This window comes from Aedes aegypti, chromosome 1, assembly GCF_002204515.2.
Source record: "Aedes aegypti strain LVP_AGWG chromosome 1, AaegL5.0 Primary Assembly, whole genome shotgun sequence".
NCBI lineage: Eukaryota > Metazoa > Arthropoda > Insecta > Diptera > Culicidae > Aedes > Aedes aegypti.
The window spans coordinates 103,084,218-103,096,823 of NC_035107.1; positions in this window are offsets into that span (position 1 = coordinate 103,084,218).

Genomic DNA, 12,606 nt, shown 5'->3' on the forward strand with positions numbered 1-12,606 from the left:
CTGGTTTTCGTGAGGGCCGTTCTACAACGGACCAGATGTTTAGCTTGCGAATGATCCTAGATAAACTCCGGGAGTATAACTTGCAGACTCACCATCTGTTTATTGATTTCAAGGCGGCGTACGACTCAGTGGAAAGATGGCAGATAATGTCTGAAAATGGTTTTCCAGTGAAACTAATTAGGCTGATACGTGCAACGCTGGATGGTTCGAAATCAAGTGTTCGGATCGCAAACGAGGTGTCAACCTCGTTCGTGACGTTAGACGGATTGAAGCAGGGAGACGCACTCTCGAATTTACTGTTCAACATTGCACTCGAGGGTGCTATTAGAAGATCTGGCGTGCAGAGAAATGGCACTATAATCACAAGGTCGCACATGCTCCTTGGTTTTGCGGACGATATAGACCTAATTGGAATCGATCGCAGGTCAGTGGAAGAGGCCTTCGTGCCTCTGAAGAGGGAGACAGCGAGGATAGGCCTGACCATTAATTCTACCAAGACGAAGCACATGATTGCGGGTAAAGATAGAGTCAGGCATGGTGGTGTAGGTGCTGAGGTAGTGTTTGATGGGGATGTGTTTGAAGTTGTTGAAGAATTTGTTTACCTTTTGAACACTTGTGACATGTGACAACGACGTTTCCCGCGAAGTGAAAAGACGTGTTGCGGCTGCGAATAGGGCCTTTTACGGACTACGTAACCAGCTTAGGTCCCGCAGCTTGCAAATGGAAACAAAAATCGCCCTGTATAAAATTGATTCTTCCAGTGGCTCTCTACGGGCACGAAGCGTGGACGTTGAAAGAGTCAGACCGGAAAGCTTTCGATGTTTTCGAGCGTAAAGTGCTGCGGACAATACTCGGTGGGAAACTCGAAAATGGTGTGTGGCGCAGACGCATGAATCACGAGTTGTATCAAGTGTACAAAGATGCGAATATAATCAATCGTGTAAAATACGGCAGACTTCAGTGGGCTGGTCACTTAGTGCGAATGTCGGAAGAAAGAATTGCGAAAATAATATTCAGCAGGGAAATAGGTAGAGGTCGGCGGCTTCGGGGAAGACCACGAATACGCAGGCTGTACGCAGTGGAAGAGGACCTGGCGACCCTAAACGTTCGGGGCAACTGGAGAAGCCATCAAGGAACTGGTTTGATGGATTCCATGGCTTGCTCAGTTGATCGTGTAAAGCAAACTTGACAGCTGTCAAAATAATTTTCAACATGGCGGAATACTCCGATTAACGGATTGGACTACCTCCCTTCTAGATACCTTGCCAAACACCTTCAGAGCTTTCAGAGGTGCTTTGCTTTGTAGCCGGGGACTCTAACCACTCGGCCCAGGTTCCTAATCTATGATGGTCGTATTTCTTCCGGGATACACAAAGTATAACGAGCAGAAATCCGTGTGCAGAATGATTCAAAGCATTGTGCGAACTTTTGAAGAATTTTAGGAGGAAATTAAATGTATCAATGTAACGTTTGAAATCAAATAAGCTTACAATGTTTGGACCTGTATGAGTATAATCGTTTCCATTAATTTCCGAAAGATCACTAGATACGCTACAAGATCTAGTGTAGATCCGAAGGCTAATGCTTAGTTGAGTTCGGCGAAATTTGGTGATCTATTTGAAGTAGCTTCTGTGCTCAAAAAGGAAATGGAGCTTATGTAAATGGAGGTTAGAGTTCGACCTTGAGATTTTTTGGAACAACGTAAAGCAATCTCTTCCAAACACGTTTCCAGTTCAGATGATCAAAATGGAGCAATCTAAAGCTCGACAATCGTGACTGTTACTTCTGACCATCTTCGCGAATTATGTCTCGAAAGCAGCTAGCATGATTCATCTATTTTCACCTTTCAGATGTACCTTCTGGTAAAAGGCTTCCACACTGCTTCTTTCACTGGTCCAGGGCCATCCATCTCTCCCGACGGCTGCCGCTGCAGCTTCTTTCCCATGTCTAATTCAAACATTCCGCCACGTAATTGGTCCATCAAATAAGTCAATAGATATTAACTAAAACGATAATAAAGGGGGCGCTCTGAGCGAAATGGTTTCTGCCAGGGAGTGAACTCACCGAAGATAGAGCCGAACTACTTGGTGCTCCTCCCCATAACTCCTCACTCCCGCCCTGTCCCTCTCGCAAGGTGAGAGATGATCCACTGCTGGCCGACCCGATGCCGATTAATGTTCGGTGCTTTGCGAAGCGAAAGGGAGAGCGCACCGAGTCTAGGTAAAATTTCCATCCCCGAGCTACTTTTTCACTTCATTGTTATTAATTGAGGCGCAGAATCCCTCGGTGAGTGGACGGACGGGCAGCCGAAGATGATGGTCAAGGGCGATCTAGCAGTGGTCTCAGCGCCGCGGTCACGAGCGAAACATGTGCGTAGAGGCGAGTGGAGTACGAGTGGTAATGGCCCCTGGTTCGGGTTATTGTTGGACCCCAGACGCTGCTCCTGTCGATGCCGAGCCGAGGTTATGCTTTCAGAGATAGTTTTTGCAGATAAATTTCGTTCCCTTTGTTGTGGGCCGAATTCGGGGCGCCAGGCACCTTAATGAATAGCATGAATCGGTACTATTGCGCCGTTTTGGAACCGTTCGTTTTTGGGTTCGCTACTATTCCGAAGAGAAATGTTTCGATTGAATACAATGGCAATTGTGGAGTGGTGAGTACACGCGAATGGGTGCAACTTTTTGGCGCCTCCGTGGAGAATTGAACTGTTACGGTTTGGTAGATTGGTATGCATGAAGCTGATGATGACCCATGCACGTGTAATGAATCAAAACAGCTTTAATTTACTACCCCAGTCGAACATCATGCGTCATTCCTTCGGCGTAAAATATGCTTTCACCGGATATGTATCGGATATCCGAGAGCTCTCGCTAAAATGGCACGCACTCTAGTTTGGCTCGATGACAGAATAAATAACCCATCGGATGTGTACGACTGAAGAAAGAATAAAAAACGATACCATTCAGTTCACCAGTCTTTCCTATCCCTGATCGCATCGGAATCGCACATCGGAAATACAAACAACATAAAAAACTGCTACTTCATACGGTTCCGGCTGTTTGTCAACTGGGTAGTTATCGGATTTTTTTTGCGAACGTTTTCCGCCGTACCCTTCTTGTTTTTTTCCCCTTTTTTGAGAAGAGCGAGAAATGAATGGTCCAACTAGGACATTGTCAATGAATATAATAGCAATAAAATACGTTGGTCGGTTTTGGATCTAGTCGAAATGATGCTACTCTATGAATATACGAATGGAATATCCTGCGGAGCAGTGTCCGTTTTTTCCCATAGGCAGCAATGTGATTTCAGTGTAGAACCCATATGGGCATTATATGCAATTTACGCTTGGCAAAAAATATGAACAAAATTTTGGTCGGTTTAGATCCACTGTTTTCTTTTTGGACAATTATTTTAAAGAGTAAAATTGAGTTCTGTAACGAGTTGCGTTTATGTTTTCAGAAATCATATCGAAATGTACTCACCAATATATAACAATTTAAGAAAATAGATTTGTAAAGATTCACTGCACCATTCAACCATTATCGATAATAGGGTGATGTTCAAAACAAAAAAGGCAATAGATGGCTCTTTTTCAATGGTAGTAAAACGAAATCCTGAAGCAAAGAAAACACCACGGAAGATGAACTAACACAAAAAGGTATGTATTCACTTTCCACTTGATTTCTAATCACCTCTTTTTTGATCCAGTTTCCTAATTGCAAGCAATATACGATTTTCATTATTTTCCATACGTTTTGACAGTTCTCCGACAACCATCTTCCATGCGCTTGTGATGAAAGTTTGAGAAATTTGAGAATCCAGCGTAGCGCGATCAGTGAGTGGAATACGAACATCAGTGTCGCCGCTCAGCGGCCGGTAAGAGAAACTGAATATTCGAAAGGTTGTTGTCTTTAATTTTTCCGCTGGCGCCAACTGTTAGCGTTTGAGAACAAAATAAACAGTCATTACCCTATTAAAACTGAAACGGCAAATTCACAGTATGTTTCTACCAGAACTGTAACCATTGAGTCCCTGAGGAAGGTCCCAAACGAACCGAAACGTTGAACAAAATAAAATGACAGTTTATTAGTTTTGTCAAGATTGAAAAGCCAATTAAACATCAACAAGGAACTACAGTCGAACTACCAACGAATCTACCATAACATTCCAACGAATACATTTCACATGATTCTTTAGTCTGTTAGCTTCACTCTTATGCATTTTTCAAGGATAAACAAAAAAATTTGCCCGAGTAGTCACTAAATGAAATAAATACGGCTCAAAACATGATGGATTTCGAGTTTCCAATAATAGTAAATACATAAGATTAACCCGCAATTCCTATAAAAGAGACTGTAAGCACCACCCACTGTGAAGTATATACACTAGACCGTTTCACAAAAATCGAAATCTCTGGGATTCAGCCAGTCACCCCCTAGTCCTAATTGCAATACTAAAACAAACTACCAGACAAAATTTCATCCAATTTGGAGAAGATTCAGATGTGCCTCAAGTCAAATTTGTGTTTTTTGGCTATTTTTTACAATCAAAAAATTCTAACGAGAATTTGGAAAAACGAAAATTAAAATAAATACCACTAGTTGATGCTGTTTTTCCATACAAAATGCCCAAGTTTGGGGTGCTGTATCTTAGCTTCTGGTAGCCCGAATTGGCTGAATTTGGATGACGAACTACAAATAACTTAAAGTATTGCCTGTAAGGGAATTAATACATTGCAGTCATTTTACATGAAGTTTCAGAGGGTTGTTCAAAGACAAAAGTAAGTAACCGAGAGACTTTGTAATTTAATTCTAAAACGGTAAGTCGTAGAAAGATGGTGTGTTCTGCAAATTTGTTTGACTTCTGAAATTGAACAACTTTGTGGAACAGACCAAAACCCACAAAACTAAAAACGGTTATTAGAATTAAATTACAAAGTCTCTTGGTTACTTACTTTTGTCTTTGAACAACCGTCTGAAACTCTATGGGAAATGACTGCAATGTAATATTTCCCTTACAAGTAAAACTTCAAGTTATTTGTAGTTCGTCATCCAAATTTCAGCCAATTCGGACTACCAGAAGTTAAGATACAGCACCCCAAACTTGGGCATTTTGTATGGAAAAACAGCATTTGGTTACTAACTTATGTCACTGACTGTACATTTCTCTACAGTTTTTGTTCTACCTCATGCCTAATCTTAAGAATTCTACCGTAGTATCATGCCTATGCCTATTCTGAACATTATTGTAGTACATCATTTTCGTAGCCAAATTACAGATAAATTGTAAAAAATCGTCGGAAATACGACATTCCTCATTTCACGGCATTTAGAGCTGCTGCCAAATGGCAATATGGTGTATATTATACACCTGTTAAAGAGTAACCTTGCGCCTATTGTCAAAATTAGGGAGAAGGAAAGGGATGGTAGGAATGAACGATATATAAACACAAAACCAAATACCTCGTTGATCAATTATAGAAGTAATTACACGTTAGCTGCAAGTTATTATATGAAATTTCCTGAATTTGATGCATTTGGAAAGTGAAATATTAGGAAATTAGTAGTCGTAAGTAGTATCTCGCTAAACATCGTTAGTTTTGCTGAACAATTGTGAATTTATAAATTATAAATAATATTTGCATCTTTATACACTTCATGTAACTCGTGATTCAAGCGTCTGCACCACAAAGCATTGTATAGTTTCCTGCCGGGTATTGTCCGCAGCACTTAACACTCGAAAACACCGAAGGCTTTCCGGTCTACCTCTTTCAACGTCAATTCTCCGTGCCCGTAGAGAGCAACCGGAAGAATCAATGTTTCATACGGGGAGAATTTCGTTTCCGTTTGCAAGTTCCGAGACCTAAGCTGGATACATAGTCCGTAAAATGCCATATTCGCAGCCGCAACAGGTTTATTCCCTTCCCGGGAAACGTCGTTATTACATGTCATAAATGTTACTACATAAACCAATTCTTCAGCAGCTTCAAACACATCCTCATCAAGCACTACCTCAGCAAAAACACCACGAAGCCTACCTCTACCTCTACCTGCAATCATGTGCTTCGTTTTGTTAGAATTAATGGTCAGGCCTATCTTCGCTGTCTCCCTCGAGGCTTCGAGAGGCTCGAAGGCCTCCTCCAATGACAGGCAATCGATTCCAATTAGGTCGATAACGCCCGCAATGTCAAGGTGCACGTGCGATCGTATGAGGATAGTGTCGTTTTTCTGCACGGCAGATCTCCTAATAGCACCCTCGAGTGCAATGCTGAACAGTTAATACGTCTCCCTGTTTCAATCCATCTAATGTCACAAACTGAACACTTGATTTCGAACCATCCACCGTTGTACGTATCAGCCTTATAAGTTTCGCCGGAAAACCTTATTCAGACATTATCTGCCACAGCTTATTTCTTTTCACTGAATACGTACATTGCTTTGAAATCATTAAACAGCTGGTCTGCAAGTTATATTCCCTGAATTAATCTAACATCATCCGCAAGGTAAAAACACCTGTTCCGTTGTCGAGCGGCCCTCACCAGTGTCGTAAAAATTCAGCCGAATGATACCCGATCAGTGCGAAAACGAACAAAAACAAACTCCGCTAGCAAGAAGCCAATCTGACTTCGAGTGCGAATGCGACGAGAAAGAGAGTGGGTGCAACACACGCACACATTCAGTTTCACCCACTGTTGGTGTCATTTCAAAATTCAGTTTCACCTAGAGGCACTGAGATTGAAAATTGAATATAAAAAATTACAAATGAATTTTATGTTACTGGTGTAAGAAAACGGCAATGTGATGCCTCCAGTTGATGAATCATGATTGTCTTTTAATAAAAAAAATACAACTTTTGCAATTTGCGGATGTTTTGTGGGGTATTCTGACGGAAATGATTTTTTTCACTAGTGATATTGAATTTGAATGTCAGTAGTGGATGAGAATTAGTGTAGCAAAAGTAATTGAAAAACTGAATGCACGTTCTACCAGATTCGTGCATGTATTGTCAAACAAACATTCACACAAAGAAGAATTCAACGATGACGGAGCCTACTGAGGATCGGCGTTGTTGACTGTATATTGAAATATGCAGACACTGGCCCTCACGAAAACCAGCCTGGTACGCCAAATTAAGCGGGGTTCTCCCTCTATAATTGGTGCACTCCAATCTGTGCTTTTGCTTGAAGATTGGACGTATGAGGCCATCCAACTAAGCGGTAGGCATTTATTTGTTCTCCCGTACTGTTAGAAATACTCAGTGGTTCGATTGGTTAAACTGCTCACTTCCGTGCCTGAGAAGCTCGACCTTCCCAGCAGCCTTACAGTTCTTCAGCTCGCTGACAGCCTTTTTAACCTCTCCTGTGGTTTATGGGTTCATAGTTTGATCGTCATCATCAATATTCATCCCGTTTCTAGCTATATTTCTATTTTCGGCGTTCAACAACTGCTGAAAGAGCTCCTTCCACCTGACAGCCACCTTTGTTTTATCGATCAGCAAATTCCCCTCTCGATAATTGCACATGGTAAGAAATGGTACGGTAATGTGCCACGTGCCGTTGACGGTTGCATAAAACCTTTGCATATCGTTCCGGTTCATGCTAAATATTTTAAGCTTCAGCTATCACACTTTCTTCGTGCTGCTCTCGCTACCCTGTTCTGGTTTTTGTTCCGCCAGGTGTCGACCACAAGCATTCGGCTTGTTGCGGTGGATCAAATGGCAAGAATTTTCGAACGCCTTTTTAGCAGATTTTTCTGGGAAGCTGAGAAGCCCTAGCGGCTGAAAGCGGTGCCATCCGCGGTGTCAAATGAACAGCTAGATAGACAATGCACCAAGAACATCTCCTCGCAACCTTTCGAACCACACCCAGACAACCAAAATGTACGTATAACGAAATCACCTGGAGGCTTTGTATATGCAAAATTTCACTTATAAGATGTTGCGAAAAGGCCTTCTAGGTACAACAGTGGAGGTGATGATGTATTATGTGATGAATGATAGCATACAATGCGAGAGTGTAATTTTTTTACTGAACTAACTTGAGATCTTATGCGACTTAACTTATGATAACAAATGTTGACTTGACAGCTGTTACGGATTGATTCGATTTACTTTCTACGAGTGTACGGGACGAAACAAAATGTACAAATGAACTCAGAAAAAAAAGCGTTTTATGCGAGGAAACTCATCAGTATGACGATTTTATCCACCGTGTTTTGCGGTTTTGATGCATTTTGTAGGAATAAATGAGTTATTACGTGAACTTTCTTGCGACTTTTGGTTGTCTGGGCAGTTCTTTAGTAAAGTACGTGGTAAATCAGTTTCAGTTCATTGATCACAGTTTCTCGATAACCGTACGCATACCGCTGGCGAAGTCGTTGAACTAGCAACTTAGTAGAACGGTGCACCTTAGGGAGAATTACAGGATGCTTGAGTTCGTATGGGACAAATTCGACCGCATCAATTCTTCCTTCGATTCGCAGCACTCCATTGTCGTCGAGGAATGACAGTTTGCGCAACGGGCTTCTCTTTTCAATCGCTTCACATGTTCCGGCCGTAAAGATTTGTTTCTGCAGGTCGTAGACACTTCATCCGGGTATTCTTCAGCCTGAACCAACTTCCACAGCACAATGTCTGCGTTCAACTATTTCTCTCTTGTAAGTATGTCCAGATTAGTAGGCGCGATCGATCTTTTCCGGCAGCGATCAATCAATCGGAGAACGTATCCGACCGTTCATAGCAACAGTTGAAATTTAAAGAAGCGTTGGTAGTTGAGAGCGTGGATAGAGTGTATTTCTTCCGAAGTATTCGGTGGGGAGTACTCTTGGTTTGGAACCACCGAGAGTCGTTGTCTAAAAATAGAAGCACTTATACACTGAGGGTGTCTGTTAGCACCAAACAGTCATTCGGTTGGTTCCTTGTGTAAGTGCAGCTGATCTGGCGATACTGGAGCAGCATCCACGGGCGGCCAATCAAGCTTAAACCAAGATGGTATACTCTCAAACGACCAGCGAACTGTTTGCGAACAACGATAACAAGCTAGAGTATAACTAATAAAAAACTGACACATTACCAGTTTAAGCAGTTTAAGAATAAGTATTGCTGTTTGCGTTTGGCGTGCAAATCTTGTTGAACTTGGCTTCAAATGCGGTAACACAGGATTCAAAGGAAACTCAACAACCATGATACATATCATCCCCAACCAAGCATAGAAAATCAAAATTTGACTTCGCCTTCCTAGTGAAAAATCTTACCGCATTTGGTGTTCCCGCATTTGATATTTGCCTTTCAAACGCAAACAGCAATATAATGAATACTCCACATCTAGATGATGAAGGTACCATCGGAATAGTGAAATATAGAAAAACAGAACACAAAATCATAGCAAATCCATTATCCTTTCGACTTTTAGAAGTTTGGTCCTATTGATCTTCTGTCCTAAAATCGTATCTGACTCTGTATTTAAGAATAGATAATACATTGTTTATTGATTTTCAAGGCAGTGTACGACTCAGTGAAAAGAAATGAGCTGCGGCAGATAATTTCGAGTATACCCCATTAGGCATAAAGACGTTAGGCATAAGGACGTTAGGCATAAGGATGTTAGGCATAATGGACGTTAGGCATAAAGACATTAGGCATAATGGATGTTAGGCATAATATACGTTAGGCATAATGGACGTTTGGCATAAAATAACTTGCACGTGTGCCATTTGAAACTCGTCTTAAATCGGAAAATTTTCGGGCCCATTTACAAATTCAATTACGCCGATGGGGGTGGGTATGTGTCCTTAAGGTGTGACAGCTCATAAAAAAGTGCGATGTTCATACAAAAAGCGTTAGGAGGGGGTGGATTGATTGGCTGGTATTAAATGACTTTTTTCGGTGCTATGAAATGTGACCAAGAACCGAATGACAGATATGGAAGAAAATTGGTTGTTATTGTTACCATTCTAAAATCCAGCTCAATCCATTTTTATAGGTACCAATTCAAATTTGCGATGTGCGTTCAAAGTGTTAATTTTTTCTTAAGATGTTTATTTTAATGAGTATATGACATTTTTTTGTTATATTTCTCTCACATAATTGAGTTAATTCTAAAGAGGGGAAATATAAATATTCATACTTATAGTGCAAATGAGTACCTTGAAGACAATAATCGAGCGGCAAGTCAAGAATTTATGTTATGATAGGTGACATTATCTTCAGCAATAATTTTCTGGTAGTATGATAACTATCTTCTCAGCGTTACATTGCTACTTCGAGTCTGCTCATCAATTAAATGTAGTGAGAACGGTTCCTTTGCTACTTATGCAAACAATTTTCGATGATTTTCAATGAATTCTTCGAAATTCGTCGAGTTTAAAAAGTAAAATTTGATTAAATATTTATTTTAATTACAAAAGTCAAGTTCAAATTCAACATAGCACAGTATCCAGTATTAAACATGGCGTGCATTTAGGAGCAAAATGATATTCCCAATGTTACTGCATAGAGCTCCTACAACTTATCTGATTATCCAATGTTACTCATAATCAATCAACAGCAAGTCGAAATGAAAATTTCGGTTGGAAATATTTACATCTACAATTCCAAAAACTATTAGACAAATAAGAATACAAATAACAACATATATTGGAAGAAGGTGATTTCTCAAACAGTCTTTTCCTCCAGCCATATAATTAACCGTATTAGTATAAAGAAAAGCCTATGATTCAAAGAAGGGAAAATGTATGATGGAAATATTAAAAGTAATAATGACATTAATGTCTCGAAAGAAGAGCTTATTTATAGAAGAAGGGAAATTTTCTGATTAAGACATTAGCAGCACTAACTCCAATAATTTTGTTGACATTAAAACTATAAAGAACAGCCTTCAATTTCAAGAAGGGATAATCTCTGATGAAAAACTTGCCAGTTATATGTGTAGAACCAAACCCAAAAGATGAGCAACAGATCATGTACAGTGTCGTTATTATTCTTGGCTTTCTCATTTGTGCACGATACACGATTATGCTTCATGGCCAAGAAAGTGAAGAAAACGAAAAGATCCTGGATCGACTAGGAACCGAACTAAGATACCTTCAGCATGGCTTTGCTCTATGGTTAGAACTCACGCCACTCACGCCACTCACGCCGAGGACCTGGGATCAAATCCCATCCCTGAGATAGTCACTTATGACGTGAAAGTAATAGTTACGACTTCCTTCGGAAGAAAAGTAAAGCCGTTGGTCCCGAGATGAACTAGCCTAGGGCTAAAAATCTCGTTAAAAAAGAAAGGAAAAAAATTATCAAAAAAATCAGTACACTTTTCCAGTAAACGATTTCTATTTGCATTTTGAAAATTATGCCTATCGTCCTTTATGCCTAACGTCCATTATGCCAAACATCTATTATGCCAAACGTCCATTATGCCTATCGTATTTATGCCTATCGTACTTATGCCTAACGTCTTTATGCCTAACGTCTTTATGCCTAACGTCTTTATGCCTAACGTATTTATGCCTAACGTCGTGCACCCGATAATTTGATCATGGTTTTCCGGCGAAACTCATTAGGCTGATACGTGCTACGCTGGGTGGTCAAAATCAAGTTTTCGGATCGCAGGCTAGGTGTCAACCTGTTAAGGAAAGGTCAATGTGTCAACGAAGTACATGGTTACAGGTAGATATAGAGGTAGGCTTGGTGGTGTACTACATAACCAGCTTAGGTCCCGAAACTTGCAAACGGAAACAAAATTCGCCCGGTGACTCTCTACGGGCACGAAACGTGGACGTTGAAGGAGGCAGACCGGAAAGCTTTCGGTATTTTCGAGCGTAAAGTGCTGCGGACAATACTCGGTGGGAAACTCGAAAATGGTGTGTGGCGCAGACGCATGAATCACGAGTTGTATCAAGTATACAAAGATGCGAATATTAGCAAGCGTGTGAAATACGGCAGACTTCCGTGGGCTGGGCACTTTGAGCGAATTCGAGGTCGGTGACTTCGTGGAAGACCACGAATACACTGGCTGTCCGCCAGAGGACCTGGCGACCCTACACGTTCGGGGCAACTGGAGAAGTATCGCCCGAGACCGACGAAGATGGAGCTCTACAATACGCCCTACAATGGCGTGACGCTACGCTGAACCCTTCAAGGTATCAAGGAAGGTGATACAATGATTGACAACTGAAGCTTTATGGATCTAGACAGTCACATGATTGATCTTCTGTTAAACGACTATTTCCATACAAATAAAATCATTACATTGGCCATTTTGCATATGGTTAAGACTTACCGGAACCGGATGTTCTCCATACAAATGCTTGTAGCTATACTCCTGTCGATTATGATCCATATCTGCGTTGCTCAAATCACCGAAGAAATCTAAAGTTCGAAAACACCGATGGATCCTAAAGTCAAATGCAATAAATTACTCGTATCAATTAGGTTTGATGATCACACTTGACCACCGAAACCACAACCCTTCAGAAACACTTCTCGGCACTTTCTTTCACTTTCATTCTTCCGTGAGGCACACTAACTACAAAATTTCAAATCAGAAATATTCACTTTTTACTATACAGTGGTCCAACATCTGTATCCTTCCCAAATCAGGAAACTGAAGAA